The sequence below is a fragment of the Cyrtonyx montezumae genome, unplaced genomic scaffold (assembly GCF_038088225.1).
Source record: "Cyrtonyx montezumae isolate F1298 unplaced genomic scaffold, pur_monq_1.0 scaffold_4, whole genome shotgun sequence".
In the NCBI taxonomy this organism is placed as follows: Eukaryota; Metazoa; Chordata; class Aves; order Galliformes; family Odontophoridae; genus Cyrtonyx; species Cyrtonyx montezumae.
In genome coordinates, this window is record NW_027072045.1 from 20,073,743 (window position 1) to 20,098,072 (window position 24,330).

The window sequence follows — 24,330 nt, forward strand, 5'->3', positions numbered from 1 at the left end:
CAGAACTTGGGACTTACTGCATCAAAAGTATCTCATAAATCTCAGATTCTCTGCCGCAGCCTCAGAATCTTGTAGTTGATTGACTTCATTTTATTTTTAGTTTGTCAAAGACAAAATTCGATGGATTTCAAAAGAGCTGAAGTCACCCACCACAAACGAGATTAGAGTAGAGCAGATTGTTTCATTCAAATCTGTTTTTTTTCTTTTTTTTTTCCAGATTATTCAGCTAATTTCATTTGAAATGACTTAAAGATTCAGAGAAAGCAAAGGTCAAATTCCCAGAACTTTTTTACTTTGCAACACATTTGTTGTACTTTACAAAAAAAAAAAAAAAGTAAAGAAAAAAACAAACAACAAAAACTACCCAAAACAACCTTCTCCTGAAATGAATGATTCAGGTCAAAAAAGGGATTCATTCATTAAAGCAAATTACTCTGCAGAGCACAAGCTCATCTTTTTCTTCTTTGGGAGGTCACCTTGCTAGTCTTGCTCCCACGTGCTTCAGTGTCTTGTCTCAGAGCTCAGCTGCTGTGCGTGCACCTTGCAGCCTGGCTGCCACTGCCATGGGTATGAGACTCTGCTAGGATTCCAGCCCTGTGCTGATGTGAATATGGAAATTCTCTGTTACTATTCATGATTGTTTATTTCTATTATTTATATCACTTCATGGATTTTCTTTGTATTGTTTAAGAATACATTGTTTAGAATTAAAACGTCTATTTGGAACAAACAAACATTTTAATTATGTTTATTTTAACATTTTTTGTTGGCCAAGATAAAATTCAAACTTCTGATTGGTCCAACTTGGAGAGATTCTGCCTACTGAGTCAGACTTCTCATTAGAACTGATTATTTTTCAGCTATTAAAGTAAGGGAAACCTCAGGAGATGTAGATAATTATTGTTTTGTCAAAGCCTTAGATTGAGTTGTGGTATCAGTTTGGATAATGACTGCGTTCAGCCAAGCAGTCCTGGGGGGCAAGGGGAGATTTGACAATAATTTAGATTTAGAGCAACCTTCTGAAATAGTATTGTAATATTGAGGATTTGGGAGAAGTGGGATGAGCGTGGAAGTAAAAACCCTGTTTTTGTCTAGCTCAGTGTACCCCACTTTGTTTTTACTTCCTAATGTTGTTCTGCTTTCAGGGGGTTCAGAAACAAACTGGAGTGTTTGTGTGTTCCAGCTGTCCTGAAATAATTTCAGGTGACAACAATTTATTTCAAATAGCATGATTTTTCACCCCTTCTTTATTCTGCCCCCACAGCTGCAAGTTCCCAGCCTGATTGCCAGTTAAGTCTGGCCAGCCTGAAATAAGCAAGCAAAGGAGCTTTTAGCAGCAGCTGCAGATGTTTTGGTGCTGGTCCTTTTACTTGTACCATCTTCAAATAAACAGCTCCTTTTCAAGTTAATTTTTTGCATTTGTTTTCCTTGGTCATCTGTTTCATCAGGATAATTGTCGTAAGGAATTAAAGTCTATGTCTTAACAAGGCCCTAATTTTTCCACAGTGAATACATATATTTACTTTAAGATTTGTCAAGTATAAAGGCTATAGAAAATGGAACAAGGGTAATCTAACTAGATTTGTCTTGTCTTTTTCCTGGGCAGACATCTTCCATTCTTCTGTCTATTGAAGTTCAAGATATGAACTCTAAGTGTTTTGATATGTGTGAAAAAATGCTTGGTGAGGATTAGGTGTCATTATTATAATATTTTTAGGCTGTATATATGTGCTGTCTTACTGGAATAATACTGACCTTTCCTCTATGAAGTGTACTGTTCCTCTTTTCAGTGTGTACTAGCTCTTTTGGGAAAAGCTTTGAATGAGAGCAACGTATTATAGTCGTAGTGGATCAGACATCTCTGAGCCCTGGGGATCTGAGTATCTCTCACTGCTGGAGCAGAGCAGCATTTGGTTGCTGACTCCCTGAGAACTCCTGAAACCTTCTGCCTTTATTGTTTGTATTCCAAATGTTATGTTGCTTAGTGGAAACATAAAGGCACGATGTAGGGAACAGAACTCATGTGCTTTCAGCTGCACGTCTGAGGTACAGTAGTTCTATAGTGAGGATGGAGTTGCATTTATTTAAATTGATATAGTTTTGTGTGTTTATTAGCTTAAGTATGTTTCATGTCCGTTCTGCTAAATTGCAGAAAGTGAAAGCTTCCTACAAACACTAAATATGGATAAGAAAACATAAGCCATGAATTTGTTCTGTTAATGGACTCCAAATGTTCTCAGATCTACCTTCAAGTTTTGTCCATTTTTTCCTAATCAGGAATTTGAGGATTCGACGGCAAATTAGGATAAAGGATTTCAATAACTGTAGCTAGACATGAAATTCTTCTGAAGATGAGGTGCTTTTAAATCCCCACAGATTCAGAAGGAGTGGGAGAAATCAAGCTAATTACCTGAAGAATTTTTCCAATCAATCTGTGTAATCTCTGCTAAACTTCACTCCCATTCCCATAGGATGACCTCCCCAGGCAGTACATCTGCAGAGGTACGTGGTTACTGTGCTGTGCTACAGCCCAGAACACCCTCAGCTGTGACTTTTACTTCCTCTCTCTTAGTTGAACTACTGGCAGCTATGGAAGGCTAATAATGAGCAGGTTGCCATAAGTTTTTTAAAAAGTGGCAGGAAACATCTTAATGCGACTGTCAGTCTGTGCACGTACTGTAGGCGCTTGGTCTCTCTGATCGCCTGGAGCTTAAAAGTGCTGTTCTTTGCCAGGGAAGAGGCGGCTATCTTCAATCTGGCATCTGAAAATGACAAAGAGATCTATCAAACAGAATTAGGAGCGCAGATCCTTCCTGTTCTGTTTAGCTTTGTAATTCAATCTGAGTCAAACCAGAGGCCTTGCCTGAGGAGAAGTGCTCCTTCAAATCTAATGAAGCAGTCCTCCGATTTACCATCATGCGAGCATTAATATGTAAACTTCCTATGTATATAAAAGGTATATGGGCATATTGTATGTGACAGGAGTTATACATCAAGGTATGCTAACTCTGTAGCTTTACTTTACACTCTCTGTAGGCTTCTACAGCAGCCTTTCTGTTTTTCATTTGATACCACTTCAGCTGTCTGACTGAATTTCCACCCTCTCCCTAGGACTATTTGTCAAGTTTCATGAGAGTTTGTGGAAAGGTTTGCTGAGCTGCGCATTGCATGGAAGTTTTGAAAATTCTTTTATAACTTCATTGACTTCTGTCATAAATGGTCTTGATAGACTCTTTTTGTTTGTTTTGGAACCCACTTAATGTTTACTGTCCTCTCGTGAACGTGACCTGTGATAACTGTCCAGACCCTGTGTGTTTTTTGATTTTTTTTAATGTTGTTAGCTGATAAAAAGTGACAACATACACATACACATGATATGATAAAGATGTAAAAGGATGTGTGTATAAAGGAAGACCTCAGAATTCTCCAACTTGGCATAAGTTGTCTACCTAGTTATCTTATTTATTTATTTATTACAGAAAGTTGTTTTCTACCTGTTGTTTTCCAAAATGTCTTATCAACGCTGGAACAACTGAGAATGTTTTTACACTATGTATTTACTTGAGGGACTATGGGTACTGTTGCTGGGATAAGAAACCTAATGATTTTCCAAAAATAGCTCATGGAAAAGTCATAGGTTTAAGATACCTTCATTTTACTTAAGATGTTTTATGTTTTATTCTGCCTTGTTTCTCATCCATTTTTGTTTTCCTCTGTAGCACCTGAACATCTTGATAGTAATTTCTCTGCTAGAAATTGCCTTTGTCATTCGTGTCTAGATCATTCCTGAAGGATGCTAAACTGTTTTTTTGTTTTGTTTTTTTTGGTGCTACTGTTGCAAACGTTGAAATCCTTCTCAGGAATATTTTTTAGCCTTTAGTAATCTATGAATTTTTGTGAGTTTGCGGACATTGTTTTTCTTGTGATGGATCAGAGTCAGAAATGTGGCAGAATATCTACTAGAGGGAGAGGTACTTGAATGACTTCTTAGAAGACCAGATGACATGCGTGACTTCTTTCTGTGGACACATTTAGGAGGTAAATCTTTGTTGTAGCTTTTTAGTATGTTTCTGTTTCCTATACAACTGAGATTTAAAGATGAAGACAAAGTCATGAAAGATACAGAACCACTTAGGAATGTTCTGTGGTAATACAGCAGAAATGCTAGAAAACTGTATGGTAGAAATGCTGAAAAAATAAAAATGAATGCTTTCTAAAAGAGGAAGGCTCAAGTCTCAGGCTGGTAGAACCTGAATAGGGTTGTTCATTCTTCTGAAAACCACTATTCTTCTCAAGTTGAGTATCAGCACAGATGCTTAGAAGCAAACTCAAGATGACTTTGAAAATTCAGTGTTTGGCCCATTTCAGTCTGAGATTCAAAATCTGCTATGGACATTTTTTTACAAAACCTGAGTTCAGACTATAGTGACTGAGGTATATATTCCATTCCCTAACTTAACTTCTCACACCTTGTTCCCAAAATCTTTGGGAAATATTGAAAACTGAGTTTCTATGTTGAATGAATGATGGAGGAAAAAAATACTGCGAGCAGTAATGTCTAACTTATTAATGAATTTACTTAGTGCAAACTTTCATATTTCTTTTGTTGATATGTGACTGTCTCCAGCAATTTCATTTTATTCTTTCTACATCTTTTCATAATATCTTTCTACATCTTTTCATAATATAGAGCTACTTTAAAACTATAGTACATGAATGAGGTAATGTGAGTTTATTTAATTACTATCTGTACAGATAGCAATGGAGTCTTTTCTTCTGTAATGGGGGGAAGTTCTGGGATTCTCTTTTTTACCCACATGCTGTTTGGCTGAGTAATTTTTCAGTAACTCAAGAGCAGTGAAAGGCTGCAGCAGGAGCAGCATGATGCTCTGGCAGCCAAATGACTCCAGCATAGGCAACAGGCCAGTTGAAGGCCAACTACACTACAAAGGTGACCTGATTACTGTCCTGAATGGGAAAAGCAGCCTGAGTTTTTTTCCTCTGTAGATTATGGTCACCCTGGTGTGTTGTTCAAAGTGCTCCACATACTTTTGCATTCCTGTTTTTCTTGCATGGTGGCTGTGCTACGTATGCAGGTACTATCTACCCTGAAGTTTTTTTGTCTTTGTGGCTGTGCTGACTTCCTATTGAATTATTTTACTTTGGTCTATTTTCCTGACTAATATATATAATAAAATATATTATAATATAATATATATACTAATAATATAGCAGTTGAAAAGAAAACTCAACTTGTCTAAGCCTTTTTCTGTGCTGAAGCTTTCTGTGGAGATTACTGAATTAGATGCTAGAGATGAAGCATGGTGCTATGGTATTCAACAGTTATGTCTAGCAGTTACTCTCTAGGGTACTTATAGACAGAACTCTTCTTCCTCATAGATGAGAAAGAGAATAGGAGCTGTGGTTCCACTGGAGCTATGATCTACACTACCAAAACACCACACAGAGAATCTCAGCTTGTTTTATTTTGATTCTGTGGATGGATTAGATCTCAACTGTTTTGTGTTTTCTAGTGTTTCTGTGAAGAGCTATTTCTTATGTGTGCATACTTGAGTTGTGAATCTGGCTCATTGAGATTGGCATACTATCAGTAGGCTCTATGAATGTGTGTGTTTTAAAAGTAATTTTAAGTTAGGATAACAGCAGCCTGCTGCCTGGTTTTGAGATGAACAATCCTTGTATAGCCTAGAGCATTTGCAATGTAGAATTAGAACGTTCTCAGACTGCTCTTGTCACATTCATTCCCTGTTGGAGTTGAAAATAACTGTAAAAATCCCAGGTTGGAAGACCTAAAGTTTTGAGCATAGAGAGAGAGAGAGCATGTATTCTTTCTCTTTCTCTCTCTCAAGCTGGGAAGAAGTATAGTATAACTGAGAATGCTCAGGGTAAGAGAAGCAGACAAGAGCTTTTCTCTGTCAGCACGTAAAGTGACATCAACACAGAAAGAAACCCTTTCCTCATAATTTTGCCAACATCAGGTTAAAATGTTACCTGAAACGAGAGCTGCAACTGGGAAGTCCTCCTGGTTTCAGATAACAACAACAAGTCAATTGTAGCAAGGGAAGCCTGTTTATTCTATTGTCTGGGTATGTGGATTCCACATAGGTGGTAGTGGAGGCTATTTTGGGAAGAGTAACTTTTATAACTGTCTTTAAATAAATAAATGCACAAAACCCAAAAAACTGCTTATATGCTTTTATGGTACCCTTCCAGTTGCTCAGCACTGCGTTGGACCATAGGGGTTTGTCTCTGCTCTTTGCTATCCTGCATGTTTTTTGATGACATAGTGAAAAAGTATTTAAAATTCTTCGCTTCTGTTTTAGCCTGTGTAGTAGCATGTGGGTCAAATGTCAGGCTGATCTTAGGAAGCTGTGAAACCTTAACACTGCTCACTGATCCTGAGCTGCAGTTCTGTGTTGAAAGGCTTCTGGCTAGGCTGAAGTGTCTCAAAGCCACAGGCTCTGTATTCCCACTCTGTGTTCGTATGTAAGAAACCAGAATGTGTGGGTAGCACTGCGTGACTGTGCCCTGGAAATGAACCTGGAAACAGGTGATACTGGAAAATAAATCCCAACTCCTCAATTCTAGACTGTGGGCTTTTTTTTGTTTGTTTGTTTGTTTTGCTTTTTAACTATTGTATTTTGATGGATGAAATGGGGGACAATGTGACTGGGAGGATGAGACATCCCAGAAGTAAATAAACTTTGAGCTTACTGCTGGCTGGCTCTGCCGTTGGCCTTGCCATTTTAACCAACTAACTCAGGGTCTTTATCTGTTATTGGGAGATCTTAAACTGCCTCACTTGGCATACAAATTCTGTTCTTCCAGCATTCAAGTTCCTGCAAAGTATGACAAGACTGAAACATTTCAGTAAGAATGAGTTTATAACAAAATTTTTGAATGTGGACATCAGTATGCTATGTACATCCCAGATGGCAAAGGTATAAAAAGACTGGAACCAGGGGTTATAAAATAGGAAGTATTGAGCAACCTAAATAATAGGTGGTGCTATCAGTCTTGCCTATTAACAATCTATATGTCAGGAAACTAATAGATATACTGGATTCAACATTCCTATGAGTCAGGACTAAGTGATTCACTAGATTTTCATTACTGACGTGTCTGCAGCTTTGTTTAAACATTGTCTGCATTTGAAATCCTTTCACCACTGGTGCTCTGTGATAGCCATCTTGAGTTGTATGAAGTACTGAAATCCTTTGAGTATATTTCAGTATAGCGATTGTCACAGGTTTTGGGACAGATGTAATTAGAATGTTTTAAAACTTTTGGGGTATAAAGGATATCCATGGCAGATTGAGAGAAGTTACTTCAAAAATCATTAAAAACAGATTGCTTTGAATTTTTCAATTAAAAGAAATGTTTTGAAATGTAGGAAGAGTTTCTACTAGTTGCTGGCAGAGGGGGCTGTGTGTCCATGATTAGCAGAGCATCTTCCAGCCAGGGAAATCCAGCAGGGGAACTGTAAGTCACTCCCAGTAGTGGGGGCGGTGCATGGGGCAAGGAAGTGAGAAGCATATGACTGAAAAGTTTCAGCGATTTTGGTGGGAATTGTGGATGCTTTTTTCTTGGGCATAAGGTGTAAGAAATGTATGTGCTCTTGGATCGCTGCTTACTAATACTTCTTGATACATAGTGTTTATTAAAATAGAGATACAACAAGACTGTTGCAAACTATCAATGCAATGGAGTAAGACTTAATAGGTTATAAGAGGATAGACAGGTACACATGGGGAATCTTGCACTTGGTATGAATCTGGTATTAAGGCAGTTATGCATAGATGTTGGTAGACTAATTTTGTTCTTTTTAAGGCCTGTTTTTGAATAATGCTGATAAGGGCAATTTGAAAGAAAGATTCATATTCTCAACTTTCAGCTGCAAGATTCCTGGAGGAATCAGGAATACATGCATCAGTGACATTAAAATGGAATAGTCTTTAAGCAGTTAGGAATTTGTCTGAATGGACTGTCTAAAGGAATCATGCTATGGAAAGTGAAAATGCTAATTTGATGTGTACCTCTCTAGTATTTTTCAAATGCAGAGAGAAAATCATAGCTTTTGAACGAAAGAAACAAATACACGAGATGTCTAGGCAATGGGAAATTAGGGATGAAATTTGCTACATACAGACCTAATTTAGTAGCCTAAAGTTCACAAATTTTTACTAAGTAGGGGAAGCTAGTAATATACTCAAGTAAAACTGAGTTTAGCCCTTCATGGACTCCTCTGAATATAGTTCAGTCTGAATCTAAGCCTGAAAGAAATACCTACACCTCATACTGTAGTCCATTCTGTTAGGAAACAAAGTAGTCAGAGATGCTTTAACTGCACTCCTGAAGCCCTGGGTGTGATTTGATCCTGCTGAGAGCATCCTGGTTTTGTTGTGGCACCATAGTGTTCAGTATAAGCTTGTTGCCCAGATATTTTCCTTGCAGATGTTTCTTCCCCTGCTGCTGACGCACAATCTGCCTAGGCTCAAATGTGCTTAGGTGTGTGTGCAGGGTACTGTACTCAAGGCTGGCAGTGTAATTGAGCTGTTCTTGACTAGCAATGGCAGCGATGTAGATTGAAAATGAGTAGTGTTAAATTTATGCAGGGCTCACATATTTCAGAAGTAAAATGCAAAGCCTGTACATTCTAATAAACAGCCTGACTGTATTTATTGTGTGGGTTTTAGACTCCCTCTTTCTCACCCCACATGTCTACGTTAACTAAAGGCTACAGGGAAACCCACATAATTAAAAGGCTCTGAGGTCATGAGCTGGTTATGAGGCAATTTAGGTTTCTTCTGCAGGCCTGCTGGGTCGATGGAGATAGAAGTCTGCTTTTGACAGGAACAATGATCTTCTATTGTAAAATATGAAGGAGAAAAACGTGATTTAGGAAAGTCTAGTGCCTCACTGAGACTTAATTGGATTTTCAGAGATGTGTATAGTATTCTGTTTCACTTCAGGATGCATAGAGTTTGTCACAACTGAAGTATTGCATCTGAGATATATCATAGTTAAAAGTAGCACCAGTGTCCGGATAAATGTTTACTCAAGTGAGAAACTGCCCTGTGGAAAGCGCTCCTTGAAAAGTTGTGCTTTTCTTTGACTTATGGCTAGTAAGAAAGATAATTTCCTGAAATTCTGTTTAGCTTCATGTTTCTGTTGTTCTCAGAAATCCCACTTGAATTTTATGTGGTGAGAAAGTCAGCTGGGCTTAGGGGTGTGCATGTGTGGCAGGTTTCACTTAGCTACCTGAGCCACGAACCATGTCTTCTCATACCATTAACATTCTTCTTCACCTTAATTCAGTTTAGGTTGCCCACGTGGCTAACCTGTAATGAGCAAAATACTAAGAGTATTCACAACTGTTTCTATGCAAGGTATGTATTATATATGTAATTATGTATATTTAATATTTACACGTGTATAAAAACAAAAGTGAAATTCCCAAACCACCAAGAAACCTCTGTCCTTATTTATTGGAGTTCACTGTGAAGATTTGTTTTGTTATGAAATAAGGCTCAGAAACTAGCATTACAGAAGGGTTTTTCTAACTTTTGTTCTGCTCTCTTCTGCCCAACACCCCTCTTTTGTTGCTGAACTGCAATAAATGGCCTTTGTGTAACTGAAGATGTGGCACAAAGACATCTTAATGCTCCCATTATTTGTGAGATGCAGTGTATGCTGCTAGTAGGAGAAACATTCATTTACATGGATGTTTTTCTTGGATAGTGTTCTGACTCTTAAACCTACCTTATTTCAGCAATATATTTATTTCCTTATGCTTACCAATATTCCAGTGCAGCTAGACAAAATCCCTTGTACAACTGTAGGAAAGATCAAAACACACTTCTGTTTTTGGTCAATGTTGAGTCCATCAGAAAATGGAGAGGGTGTTTGCCAGTTGCAGGCAACTTTAACATTAATTTTCTTTAAAGCATTTATTTTTAAATCCTCATATTATTTTATACATATGGTAAATGTGGAAGTATTTGTTTAACATTTTTAATTAGATAGTACTAGTTATCAATTCTATTTCTAAGTGGAGTTAGATAGCGATACAGGGTTAGGTGGTGAGTTGAGGAGCAGACAGAACTGCTTTGGCCAAGTCACTGCATTTCTGAGTGGACAGATGTTCTGAATCTTACAGGTAGTTTTCAGCCTCAGATAAAAAAAAATCTTTACTATTGCACAAGATGAAACTTCCCTGTGAAATGAATGCTGCTTACATAGGAAATGTTTTCTGAGGAATTAAGTATAGGAGAGGTTTCAGCCCCTCATTTAAAAAAATATTTTTTTCTCCTTTTTTTCTGCATTACAGTTTGGTATCACTAAAAGGCTGAAGGCTTTGTGTTCTTCTTAGTTAAAAAACTTCTGGTGTATGCTGAGCTGGGCTGCAGTGTCTGTGTGATGGGCGATGCAGCTGTTTGACATAGGAAGCCCTTGCAGTGACTGTCTGAAACAGCTGCTAGTAGTGCTGTGCTCCAGGCTTTTATCGCTTTTCTGCCCCAGCCTTCACCCAGAAAATAACCTGAGTCCTTGTAAGAATCAGAATGTTAATTTACATAAACTTTCTTTATACATTTGAACAGATTATTTCACTTCTGTGAAGACATTTTTAAGAGTATCAGACAACAGAGTCAGCCTTATTCATCTGTTTTAAGAAAGGCTATTCAGAATTTAGATTTGAAGAAAGTCTGGGCCTTCCCAAATCAAAATAAATATCTGAAGGGAGAGGAAATGCAGTCTATGCAGAAGGAAAAACTGCTGATTTTTTTAGTCATCCTGGAACAAAATGAGAACTGAGCTTTGGTGGTGTTATTGTTGATCTTTCAATTTAAATTTCTTCAGTTAGACGTTTATGTTCTTTATTTTATTTTTTTTTAACTCTGCCTTAACTAACAACGAGTGCAAAAGACTAACATAAAGCTGATCAATTGTGACTTCTAGAATGGTTTCATGGGGATTGAATCTCAATCTTAGCATAGCAAACGAGTCTGAGCCTAACGACATGTCATGCGACACGTGCCATGATTAATTTTCTTTTGATGTTTCTGCATAAGATGCATTTATCAATCTGTAGCTCAACTGTGTATTATTAACATTTTCTTGTGGGCTGAATGTCATCCACCTATGTCAAGTTGTGAATCATGGATCATGATCCACATTTCCATTTAATGCAGCTTGATGAAGAAAAAAAGCTGCAAGACAATATAAGCAGCTGAATCTACCTGAAATAGAGTTACATGGAAGGGGTGGTTTACTGACTTTCCTTAATTCTGTTTCTTCCTTTATCTCTGTATGAGGTTAGAGTCCATCGATCTGTTTCTCTTTTAATTAACATCTGAATTCTTCTACAGGTGCAGAATTTGTTTTGATGTACTCCCTTGATCTTGACCCATATCTGAGTAATTGAGGCTTGGATAGAGTCTTTTATAAAAGAGCTAATCATTATACATTAAACCCTATTAGAGTCAATTTGTTTAATTCCCAGAAGAGCTAGTAAAGTCCTTATCTGTGTCAAAATCCTCAGAACAGAAGGACTGGCTGAGGCAAGGAAGATAAGCTTTTTCCCTCTTACCCCCTGACAGTGCATCTCAAAAATCTGTTATGCAGCGAGGAGCTGTGTCAAAGTAGCTCTGAGAGCACGTGCTAGACACATCAATAACTGGCTAAACATCAGTACTTTGAGGATCTGTGTGGTTTATTTTCTGCTTCTTTCCCTTTAAAGAAAGGATGGTAAATGTTGGTGCAACAGTGCTAATGATGAAATGGCATTAAAATAATTATTAGCAATGTTTACAACTCTGTGAACAGCAGTCCAGAGCACTAAGATGTGTTAAACCCACCACAGCACTGGAGCAGTCCTTGTCCCACCTGTAACCCGACATCTGCAGGTCGAGTATCAGAATGGTGAGTACTGTCTGTGCTCAACTCCATCTATGCAGAGCACAGTGTCAGCTTGCCCGTGCAAAAGCAGGCTGATTTGCTTGACACAGTTTAACCGAGAAGTGGAAATGATTGTGTAAATCAGCAATGACTAACTAAATACATACAAGGGAAGTTGAGCATACCTATCACCTTGAACTAACCAGTTGGGAAATAGAGAGTCATGAAAACTTTGTCATCTGAAAATTTGGAGGTGCAGAGATGACATTCCTGGATTTAGCAAAACCATGGTGGTTTGCAGGAGATTTTCAGTTTAGTATAGAAATATCAGTTAGTATGGGATCTATGGAAGGAGGGGAGCAAAACTGTCACCTACTGTAGCACTGTGTGTGTTGTGGCCTGTTTATACCCCCTGAAGGTTTTACAGACCAGGCATAGGTTAATTAACTCAGTGGACTTATGGAGAACGGGTGCAATAGCAAGGTCTGGCAAGACAAATGCAGTTTGCTAAGCTTTGGTGCCAAATCTTCCTTAAAAGTACACTTTCAGTCAGTGACCTTTCCAAAATTTCCCTCTCTGAGTCCCTGTAATTTTCACAGCAGTTGTAACAAACTCTTAGACTAAGTATCCTAAAAGCTATATCTTATAGCATATTTCCTATTTACAGTTTAAATGTATGATTTTGCTACTTCCCTTCCCCTTCATTAGCTGGGAGGTCTTACCTACTATCCAAACTCAATTTGTGCTTTTTATGGAATCTGGTGGTTTCAGAACTCAAGTAGAGAATTTCTATTTTGTCAGATAAGTTCTTTTCCTGAGATGTTCATACTTGGTCACCTCTTTTGTTTTTAAAGTACTTGCCCATTTAAATGGCAGTTCACCACTGCTCTGAAAGCTGTGCTTGCGATCATTCATACTATTCTGACAAGCAGAAATCTTATCTTTAGAGTGTGGGATTTTACACAATAAGCAGTAAACAAAATGGGAGTTTTACTTTGCTGGCTGTGAGCAAGCTAGTAAAGAATGTTTTATCAGTGTACGTTGTTGCAAATGCAGAATATTTAGGAATTGGTAACACATTAACTTCTGTGGGAGGGGATGTTTCCTTTTGCAATATGTAGAGAAGGCACAAATAATATATGTACCTGGCTAGATGCAGGTTTCAAGCGCTGACATTTCTGCGGGTAACTTCAACCCATATATGAAGGAAGTAAATTTGCTCAATGAGTTTGTGGCTGTTTGGCCTCTGCACTTATTTGTTGTTCATTGCTAGGCCAGTGCTGCCAAGTACAGAGTGTCAGGCTGCGTGGTGAAAACGTGATACATTTTATCAATGTCTGCTTGACAAATCTATTCCTCATTGCGAGTTGAACTACTTTCAAACCAACATTCCTGAGAGAAGGGAAGGAGTTTTGTGCTCTGATCTTCCTCATTGGTGCCTTCTCTGTTGCATATTCATTAAAAATATTTTTCAAATAAAACCAGAACTTCACATTAGTAGAATAAATGTGACATTATTTGTCTTCTAATCCTCTGATAGTATTTAGGCATGGGCAAGAGGAGTTTTATGGTGAATCTTTCATAAGGCAAACAAGTCTTACTAGAATGATGTAAAACCGATTGCCATTACTTTTAAGGTGTAGGAGATCATGTATTTTACATTTATTGAAGTAGGCAGGTGTCACGCTCCAATATAAAGGAGGGCAACAACAGGTAAATAGGAGGAGGGTCATTTGGATTTAAAAGCATATGCAAGTTGTAGAAAGGCAATGCCCCAGAAAATTTCCATTTCTCTGAGGGACAAAACTAGCTCACTTAGACTTTTTAAAAAAAACTTTCTTAAAAGCTAAAACCTGTGACTTGCATTGATGGCTTTACAGAGAAAGGATGCAATGATTTTTTGGGAACCCTTCGTATTCACTACGAAGTTCCTGCTTGTTAGCATCGTGCTGCTAAAAACTGCAGTGCAGTACTAAGTATATAAACTATGCTGTTCATAAGGATAATGCCCACTTAATACTCGGCAGTGGGAGAGAAGCCTTCAGGCACAGAATAGGATCCAGCCCTGCAGACATACCCTCCCTTGGCTGAAGAGTATTGTACATTGTGTTTGTTGTGGAGAAGCTGAGCTCCATCCGTGCAGAGACAGTCACAGATCACGCAGCTCAGAGCAGTTGCTTTAATTTATGCTGAGTTTATGGAGGTCAGCCTGTGACTGAGAAATCAGAGGATTTGTCCTGACATTGCACCTTTCCTGTGTTCCCAGCCAGAAGAAGAACAGAGAAAAATTGCATCTACATTAACTGTAGAAGAATTTTTCTGAAACTGTCCTAGAGGGCACTAAATCAGCTGTGCTATCGATTCTGTACAGAAGACAGCTGCAAAGAAGATGTAAAGACATGAAGAATCACAGTGATGAGATTTATACTTGAGCTCATTTAACCTGCTTTGTCGTATCAAACAGATGAGCAAACAAGATGAATTATCTAATGAAGGTCAGGCTGGGTGGGGTCCTGGGCAGCCTAAACTAGTGGGTGGCAACTAAACCCACAGCAAGGGGGAGGGTGTTGCAACGGAGTTATTTTAGAGTCCTTTCCAACTTAAGTTGTTTTATGATTCTGCAGTACTTTTGAATGATCTGAAGAGGAAGGTTGTCAGGAAAATGTAGTGTGCAGTTAGATGAGTTAGCTAGGTAAAAATCCAGTCTCATCATTCTGCCTGTACCTCTTGAAGGAGATGAGAGAAAAGATAGTTCAGAGGAACTAAACATCATTTCTCAACCTCATCATGTTAACAGCTACAAAAGCCAGGTGCAAATAGTATTTTCAAAGCAGGACTTGAATTCCTTTGGGTTCTTTGCTGTATCAAAATAGTACTATTTCTTTTTACAATAGCTACGTTTTCAATAGTTATTTATTTTCTAAAATAGTAAAATTGAAAAGCCTGCTTCCTTAAGCTTCTTAGCATCCCGGCTTATGGGGAGTAAATGGTCATGGTTTTTTTGGATTTTTTCAAATGTGTTATAGAACTGACTTCACTGTCTGAAATTGGTGGCTAATTATGACTAAAAAGCAGACAATAATGAGGAAATAATGTCATCCTCTATTTGCTTTCAAAATGGAGACCTTTTCTCAAAAATGCTTTCTGTCTGTTCTGAGATTTCATGAAGCTGCTGGGAACAGAAAAACCAAAGTGAGAAGTTTGATGCCATTATGTTCTCATTGTAACATGAAATGGAGGGAGAGGATGTTACGTTTAGGCTGGGGAAATCAATAGATTGTACAACGTATTTGGTTTGGAGGCCATAGGGGAAGGGTTTGTAGCATGTGTTTACATATGGAGAATTTTATTTGCAGGGGGCAAGATGGAGAAGCAGGAGGCAGTTTTCTAAAATAGGTTTTACACTGAACTGCAATGTACCCTTCTTTCTTTGTGCTTCACTAGAACTTGTGCGGGTTGAGAAAGTACTTTTTCAAAGCCCCTTTGTTGCAAGTTAAGGCTTATTTGCATTCATAGTATTTAGCAAATAACTAAATTACTAAATTTACTAATTACTAAAGATTAGAAAATACTAAAAAATGTGGGAACTTTTTGATACTGATAGTGTGGTGCAAAAGACTTGGCTGCCTTTAATTTTTTTAAAGGACTGATCTGTGCTAGATGATTGGCAAAAATGTTAGTGCTTGTAAACAACATTCACAAATGTTCAAATAATCATGGCTTGAAAATAGCACTTGCTAACAATTAGTAGAATTAAATCTGATGTTTACATTAACATTTTCAGGGATCTTTGTAGAGAGCAAACTCTATGGAGGGGTTCAGTGAAACTCACACGTCTTACAGTTTTCTTCTGAACCGCATCTTATGTGGACAAAGTATCCCAGATGTGAGGATAGTTGAGGCTTGCATTGCATTGTATGTCAAGGTTGAAATGCCAGTGTACTTAGAGAAATGCCTTCTAGCCACCCACAGCACTGAAGGCTTCTGTGACCTTATTACCATTTCTCTCTTCATGAAAGCTGGTGATGAAAGTGCACTCAATAGATCTCTTACCATTACCCAGCCTGTTTCCTGTGATCTTCTTAAAAGAGTTAGGGAGAATTCCTAGCTGGGAAATGAATCTTAGGGTTAATGCAGTCTATCTTATCTCAGATCCCACTGGGAGAATAGGCTTTCTGTAATTCAGCTGCAGGTTATCCCTTCTTCGTGCAGACAAGATGGATGGGGAGATAGAGATGCTTGTTAAAAAGTGACTGAGGTAGGGTTTTGGAAGATGAGAAAAAAAAAAAAGTACTTCCAGTTAGGCACATGAGCCGAACAGTTTAGGTGTAATAAACGGAACATTATTAGAAATGACCACTTTTTATTCAAAGTAATATATTCAGGAAAATGTGGAATACACATCATTGAAAGTGATAAAAACATGTTGTCAGAGGCCGAATGTAAAACCAGGTTCCGCCTCATCCCCCAGTCATTACATCTGTTAGCTATCTCCTGATTAAATAAAAGCTCTTTTAGATTTAGTAACTTTGCTCTGGATATTGTGGCATCACTGTGCATGTAATGGTTTTAATAAATTTCATTTATAGAACTAAACAGAAAAGCAATCACTGGCAGAGAGGACTCTGGCTGCAATATGTTAACTCTTTGGAAACCCATTGTCAGCCAGCATGTGTTGAACCTTGTGTCACCTACAGCACTACAGGCACCTGGAAATAATTAATATGTTGTTGGTTGGCTAGTTTTTTTGTTTTTAAACTGAAACACGTAAGAAAGCCTACAGTGCATACAGATGATGATACACTATTTAATTTGCTTTGCCTTAATGATTATGGATAGGGGATCATTTTAAAGGAAGTTAAAATCTCTTATGGGACGTAAGGTTTCTGTAGAATATTAATCCAATTCGTGTCCTCCTTTCAAAGTTTCAAAGGGATAATCAAGTACAGAAAACATTTGAAAGATGGGAGCAATCTGAAAGAACTGTGTAGTAGTGGCCTATGATGTAGAGGTTGGACCCAGACTGGAATTTGCTGAAAGCTTATTTTTCACAACTGTGTTTTAATTTATTTTCAGGTGTGAAAGCAAGGCTGCAGATCAAATAAATACACTTCTCAGTGGTAAAAGCCAATTTTTGTGGGAGCCTGTTCAATGATTGTTAAGTCTACTTTGTGTAAATCTGCAGAGGATACACACTGTTAACTTTCAGCTGCTTGGCTCTAAGTTCAGTCTGAAATGGGACAGATGTGCAAGTCTGGAGGTTGCCAGTTCAAATTCTTCGTGTTGGCCAAAGTCTTTGTGTCACATGCGTATGGAGCAAGTTATATTATCATATATCTATGTGCCGCAGATAGAATATATTCACTGGAGCAGAACCATCATTTTAAGAGGAGCTTCATCATTTTGTGACAGCAGGAAATTGCAAGATATCAGTAACTTTTATTCATATATGTAATTCTGTACTGAGTCTGTATTGCAATAGCACTGGGGCCAGCTCTGGGACTGGGCCCATTTTCTGTGTGTCAAAAAAAAATCTTATCTGATTGTTCCTTCAAAAATTCTGGGAAAAATAGATGAAATTATTTTCAGGCAATATGAAGAGAAAGCAACTGAAGCACATGGGGGAGACCTTGCTGTTCTTTTTCTTCTCAGGGACAAAAAGGAAGATCTGCATAAAACAGATTTTCACTTTTACGTCTCCCTTGTCTGTTCATGTTTGCTATTTTCTTTCCTCTGCATGTTACATTTTCAGGGAGATGAGGCTATTTATTTTAACTAAAACCTACACCACAATTTTGAAAAGGGAGTTTGTGTCCAGATAACGGATTGTTCTAGACCTAGACACAAAATCAGTACTCTGGCCAAACTCCTCTCTGTGTTACCATGGAGCAATAATGCAATATAATAATGAAGCAGAAATACTGCGTGGTATCTCCACCAGGAATGATAAAAACAATATACTTGCTTTTGTTATCACTGCTGTATTACACTTTTCTTCCACTGATGACAGCAGATAATTGTGTGGCTTGCTTGCATTTAGTTAAGCTGTTGCCATGTACTTGTGAGATGGTATGCTGAAAATCACTCTGAAACAGGAGCCAACTCCTTGGAGAGCTTTCCAGTGGGAACTGTGTTGATGCAGTTACTATCTTAAGGAATGAATATTATTCATTTTTCCAAATGCACCCTGCTCTGATATATTTGGTGGGGAGGAGAACAGCCTTCAGTGAAGTTACATCTGTTGATATTATTATCTGTATGTCACTTTCAATGGAAGAGATTAAAAAAAAAGCCATGAGAAATAGCCAAGCCAAGTGTCTTTCCACTGACATCTGTGAAAACTGGGTTAAATTTAGGCAGTGGAGTTGTGATTTGATTTTGGGAGAAGTCACAAGAGAGATATACTTTAACATCTTTGTGGTCAATTTTAAATTCCATGTACTTGCTATCTTCTTGGAGTCCCCAGAACACTAAAATATGTTGCTTAGCATCTTGAATGCCATCCTGATATCTTTTTAAAAACAGAAGTTTAGACTATATTTCACTGAATCAAACATTAGAAAATAGCATTTGCTCTAATCAGGATCAGAGAGAGTTGGAGATAATTACCTAATTTAATTTCTCTACTTGGAAATTATTATTAATGTTATTATTGTTGTTGTTGATGTAATTCCAGGATGTACAGCTGAAGATCTCTTAAATGAACATGTTCCTTTTTCTAAAATTTACTGTATAATTTTTTGTGTAAGATAAAAATGAGAAAATGGTGACTGAGAAGAGAAAAAAATCATCTCTGTCAACAGGTTGTGTTATGCTGATCAAAAGTTCCTTTATCTTTGCAATAGTTCATGCCTACTCTTAAGTCAAAAGTAACTTTGCTGCTCCTTCTACAGGTCCCGCGATGGCAAATCCGTCTTGAAATTTCCCCAGCCTGTTGGCAAGTTTTGATGAGGAAACAAGATGAACATAATTTGTCTGTGGAGGATTAGGTACTTGAGAAAATAGATGTCCTCGTGATTTCCCTTAGTCTAACTATTCAAATTAGTAGGGCTTCTCTGAAAGTAATGCCTCCTACTTAATGATGTGAGTCATAACGTCAGAGGTGCATGCTGGTGGTACGGCCATAGAGGTTGAACTTTCCCACCAATATTCTGTTGTATGTTATTGCCATGTGACAGGTGGCAGCAGAGAACTAAATGACATATGACATGAAAGGGTGTATTCGCTAGTGCAGGTTTTTATGTGCGTAGCACACAGGCTCTTGTTCATTGCTGGTGAAAATGCAAAGGTAACAGTGGTGACTGTTAAAACATATTGTAGCTGAGAATGTACTCTATCTAATAGTGTTATTGTGCTCTTATATTTGTTGTAGTGTCCATGCAAATAAATGGGAAGTATCTCTTTCAGAGCAACCTATGTTGTTCTACATCAAGTGCTTAAGGTAGCTTTTAGTTTTCAGTTCCTTCATTTGGATAATATACTGCAAATATGTATTGAATATTTAATTACTGGGTAAGTCTTACAGCCATACCGATAGGTGCATCCTCTTAGTATGAAGGGACTGAAAACACCAGTAAGGAAGAGGTGGCTGCCCTGACTTTTGGAGCCCAGAAAGTGTACTAGGGAAACACTGCAGCTGTGAGGAACAGTCAGTAATTAATTGAAGGAGAGCCCTTTGAAAGAGTGAATCTCCACTGTCTTTTATAGAAATAGAAGGTATCAAGCTACTGATCTAACTCCTGGAAGTAATTTTAGATTGCAGTGGCTGTGATGGCCTAGTCTGTGGAAATACAGTCTGGAGGCTTCGCAATTGCTCTGGGTTTCGTGACTGTGTAAGAGATGACTCAGCAGTGGACGGAGCAGCCTGCCCTCTGATTTTTGCTCCCAGTTGTTAGCTGCAGGGCATACACAGCTGTATAAAATGCAGGTGTCCTGCCTTTAAGCAATGGTTTCATAATATTCTTTTAAGCCAAATTTGCTTTCCAAAGGTGGTGGATGGAGGCAGGGAAGAAATAGAAAGCATAATGCATGTGCAAAGAGCTTGTAGCAAATCAGAATTGCAGGGGATGGAAGGGACCTCTAGAGATCATAGAGTTCAACCCCGCTGCCAAAGCAGCTCCATAGCCCAGGTTGCACAGATAGGCGTCCAGGAGGGTCTTGAACATCTCCAGAGAAGGAGACTCCACAGTCTCTCTGGGCAGCCTGTACCAGTGCTCTATCACGTGACCTGTGAAGAAGTTCTTACGCACATGTGCATCACTTTGTGACGTTTTCCCCTCATCCTATCACCACACACTGCTGAGAAGAGTCCAGCCTCGTCACTTTGCCTCCCACTCCTTAGATATTTATAGACATGGATCAGCTCCCCTCTGAGTCTTCATTTTTCAAGGCTGAACAGACCCAGATCTGTCAGCCGTTCTTCATAAGGGAAGTGTTCCACACCCTTTATTATCTTTGTAGCCCTTTGCTGGACTATTTCGAGGACATCCCAGTCTTTTTTGTACTGGGATGCCCAGAACTGGACACAGTACTCCAGCTATAAATATACTGATGGTAGTACTTTGGATGCCGAGACATGAATTTATTCAAATTTAGCATGAAGCTGGAGGGACAGTCTTTGACCTTTTCAGCTGTTTCAAATGGAGTTGCACTGTGACAAGAGTGTCCAAGAACAGTAAGTTGTGGCAAAGAGATGTTCTGTGCCTATGGGCAGGGTCAATAAATCAGTAAAGTCAGCCCAGAGCTTGTCAAGGCTGATTATAAAAAAAAAAAAAAAAAAAAAAAAAAAAAAAAAGATCCCGGATGCTATTTATTGCATCTTTTCAACGATGTGTTATAGTTTGTGTTCCTTGTGCTAATAATACTAAGAGCAACAAGGTTGATTTCACAATCAACCTTGTTGCACTTAGTATTATTAGTAGTAATTTATTAGTTAGTTAGTAGTAATTTATTAAATTTGTAGTAATTAGTATTATTGTAGTGTTTTATTTCTTAATGCTGCTATACTGATAAAAGAGGTAAAAGCTTTGATTTGAGGCTGCTAGTTGTTTTGTGAGGGAAAACGTCAGTGAAACAATCTCATAAATTTTGGCGCTTTTCTGGACCATTACTACATTACTATTTTGCTTTTTCTTTCTCTTTTTGTGATTCTTCCTTTTCTGTTCTCCTATCTGTCCTTTGTCAGCATTGAGCAGTTATTTAATGTCCATCTCACTTTTTGCAGGACTGTTAATTTTTTTCAGTCACTCCAGAATGAATTGAGCTGCCAGGCTCAACTCATCACAACAAAATTGTTCATATAGCTTTCCAATAGTCTGAAATTGTTGGAATATTACTAAATGCTGTAAAGTAATGTATTATCAAGTAATGCAATAAAAGCAAGCTATCTGGGGTTGAGGTTTGGTCCTGAAGGTGTGGATGCAATATGTAAACCAACTGTAGAATATCTTTTAGTATCCTACACTGATGTTCTTCCACAAAATTATTACCACAATGCAAAATATTTGCATGTTCAGAAGACTGTTTAATGTTGGGCTGAAGGTGAATAGAAACCTCATCACTGTAACCAGCTGGAATCTGCTGTACGGACCAGATGAGTTGTAGCAGGTTCTAGAGTTAGAGTCCTGCTTGCCTGTCTTTGACATCTTTGCTTCTCATGGCTCAGTTGGATTGAGAAGGTAATGTATATGCTATATGCTTTCCTTGCACCTCTTTTCCATGTAACAAAAACATGCGTTTATCATGCTGCTGTGAAACAGAAGTAGTGTTATTGGAAACGAAAGGGCAGTTAGGCCATCCAGTGTTACCTGATGAGCTGTGAGCTGCCAGGAACTGTTTTAAGTTGTGGCACACGTATCTTAAAAACTTCAGGCTTTTCTGGTTAATGTGTTTTCACTAGGTATATTCACCAGAATTGATCTGATGTGGGAATTGCTCACATCCCAAGTGTGTAATTGCCAAAGAGTAACCTTAAACAGACTAACTAAAGGTTTTTAACAGATCAGAAATTGTACATGAATCAGCAATGTCATGCTGATCACAAATGGTAAATCCTGAACAGGGTTTATTTACAGATGTATAATCTGCATGACACAGGATGTAGTCTTAGCCTGGTTGAGGCTGGTAAATGTATCAGCAGAGAACTCTGTTCTTACATCCCGCCATTGGAAAAAAAATGTGGCCAGCTCTGAAAAACTGGGGAAAAGCAGCAGTTTAAAGAGGAATCCTGTGAAGAAAGATCGAGTTTTCAGTTGTTAGGCTAAGGAGGAACAGGATAGTAGTTTACAGATAAGCAGAAATGTTATCAAAATTCTTTTTCTCCATATTGGTGGTGAATAGGACAGAGCATTTGGGAATATTAAGTATTTGACTTGATGGAAATTTGACATTAATCATCAAAGAAAATTTGGGTTAACGTTTGGGAAAAGCCTTTTGAAGGTGGTGATAATTAAGCTTCGGGCTATGTTGTAATGGTTGTTCTCTGAACAGATGAGAGAACCAGTATGTAGATGGTAATTATTTGTTTTCTTCTCATAGTATACTCAGAACTTTGAAATGACTTCTCCAGGTGTTGTGCATTTCTTTGACTAAATAATGATGTTTTAAAGTTCTTAGCTTTCAATGAAAAGGAAACTACTACTTCTATGGTTACGACTGCTACTTGTTTACTGTTGTTTTCTCTTCAATTACAATACAGTTCCTATCTTTGATTTTAGTTATTTTTGCTGTTGGTTTGGTAGAGCAATTGAAAAGTAATGAATGCATTATGCAATGTAAAATAAAGGTTACTACGATGCTTTATGCTGCTCATCAGGCTCTTTTGATATTATTTAAGTCTGGCATCATCCATGTTTTGAAGATTAATGTATGTTTGATGTGGGTGAACATTTTTATAGCCCTTGGAGAGCTACCATTTCTTCAGCTCTTGATGTGCCAAGGTGGTCATGCTCTTTATTTACGTGAATAGTCTGTGATGACAGGGGAAACTAGACAAACAAAAGGAACATAAAAACTTGGAGTGTTTACTTGGATTTTATACAAGAGTCTAAATGAAAATGAGTGTATTATATAGCCTAGGCTCAGAGAGTGTTCCATGTTGTATGAGAAGATATTTTTGCTTGTGTAGTGTGTGAGAGTAAAGGTAATGCTAAGAGGGAGATGGTCTGGATCCAATCCAGTACGTGATAAAAATAAATAAATAAATAAAAAGCCCTAATTATGAAGATCTGAAGAAATTCTGTTCTTTGCTCATGGTGGGAATAGAAAAGGAAGTAAGCACAACTCATTTCTCAGTCCCTTTCTAAGGGTTTGCAGAGAAGTGATTTACTGTGCTCTGGGTGTGTCTATACAAGTGTTGGCTTTCTCTCATCTTGGCTGTAAATTGTTTCCAGTGCATATTCAGTAGTTACCTCTGAGTGCCTATTATTTAAGCTGAGTCAATGAATTGTCATCATGAGGCATTTTCTATTATTTAACAGAAAAAGCTTAAAGGTTATCTGGTGTATTTAGAAAGGGACAGAAGGTTTATGTTTTGCAGGTTGGTCTTTGAAATTCACTTGGGATGAGCTTCCTGCTGCAGTTCTGCTGGCTGCCTTGTGCTACCTCCTCCAGCCTGTGAAGCTGAGCCACACCAGCAAGGATCCTCCACTAGGAGATGGCTTGAGTCAGCAGAAAGAGGGTCAGTACTCCAAGGGAACACACTGACCTCAGCTGAAATGGGAGAGTAGTTGGACATAAAGATCCCAAGTGTAGGCAGTGCTGGATAAACTGTGGTTGGCAGTCTCCTCAATTGCCATGGCTGCAGATGAAAGCGAAAGCTGGATTTGAGCACTTCCCTCCTCAATGATTCACTGTTACCCTAGGCTGTACAGGAAAGGACTACTGTTTTTAGTTGACAGCTTTTTAAAATCTTAGGAGTTGCCATAGTGCAACTCAGCTCTTTAATAAGAGTTGTTTCTAACTTAACTGCCCGAGGAGTTTTCTCTCTTGTTCTTGGCTTAGTAGGAGCGCAGCATGCTCTTGCCAGCTCCAGCTCTGTAACCCTGTTCTTGGTAACTTCCTTGTGCACTGGGACTTTGGGCTTGGGGGTGCAAACATCAGATTTGTCTTAACTACACTCACTTGTAAAACTTTTTATTCTTTCTTATTATCTCAAGTCAACATGTTTTTTTTCTGCATATGAGCATTTGATTATATCTAAAGCATGGCCTAACTGGGAGCCCAGGGAGAAATGTGACACGAACAATTATCCCTGAAGAAGGAATGGGAAAACTGTTAACTGGGACTTCCCATGGGGTTGCTGCTAGGCTTCTCCCCTACTTCCCAAGGCCAGCCAGGTGCTAGGAGGGTGCAGTTGTGAGAGGGAGTGACTGACTTGTGCAAGCAGGCTGCACTCATTTCTCATGCATGTGA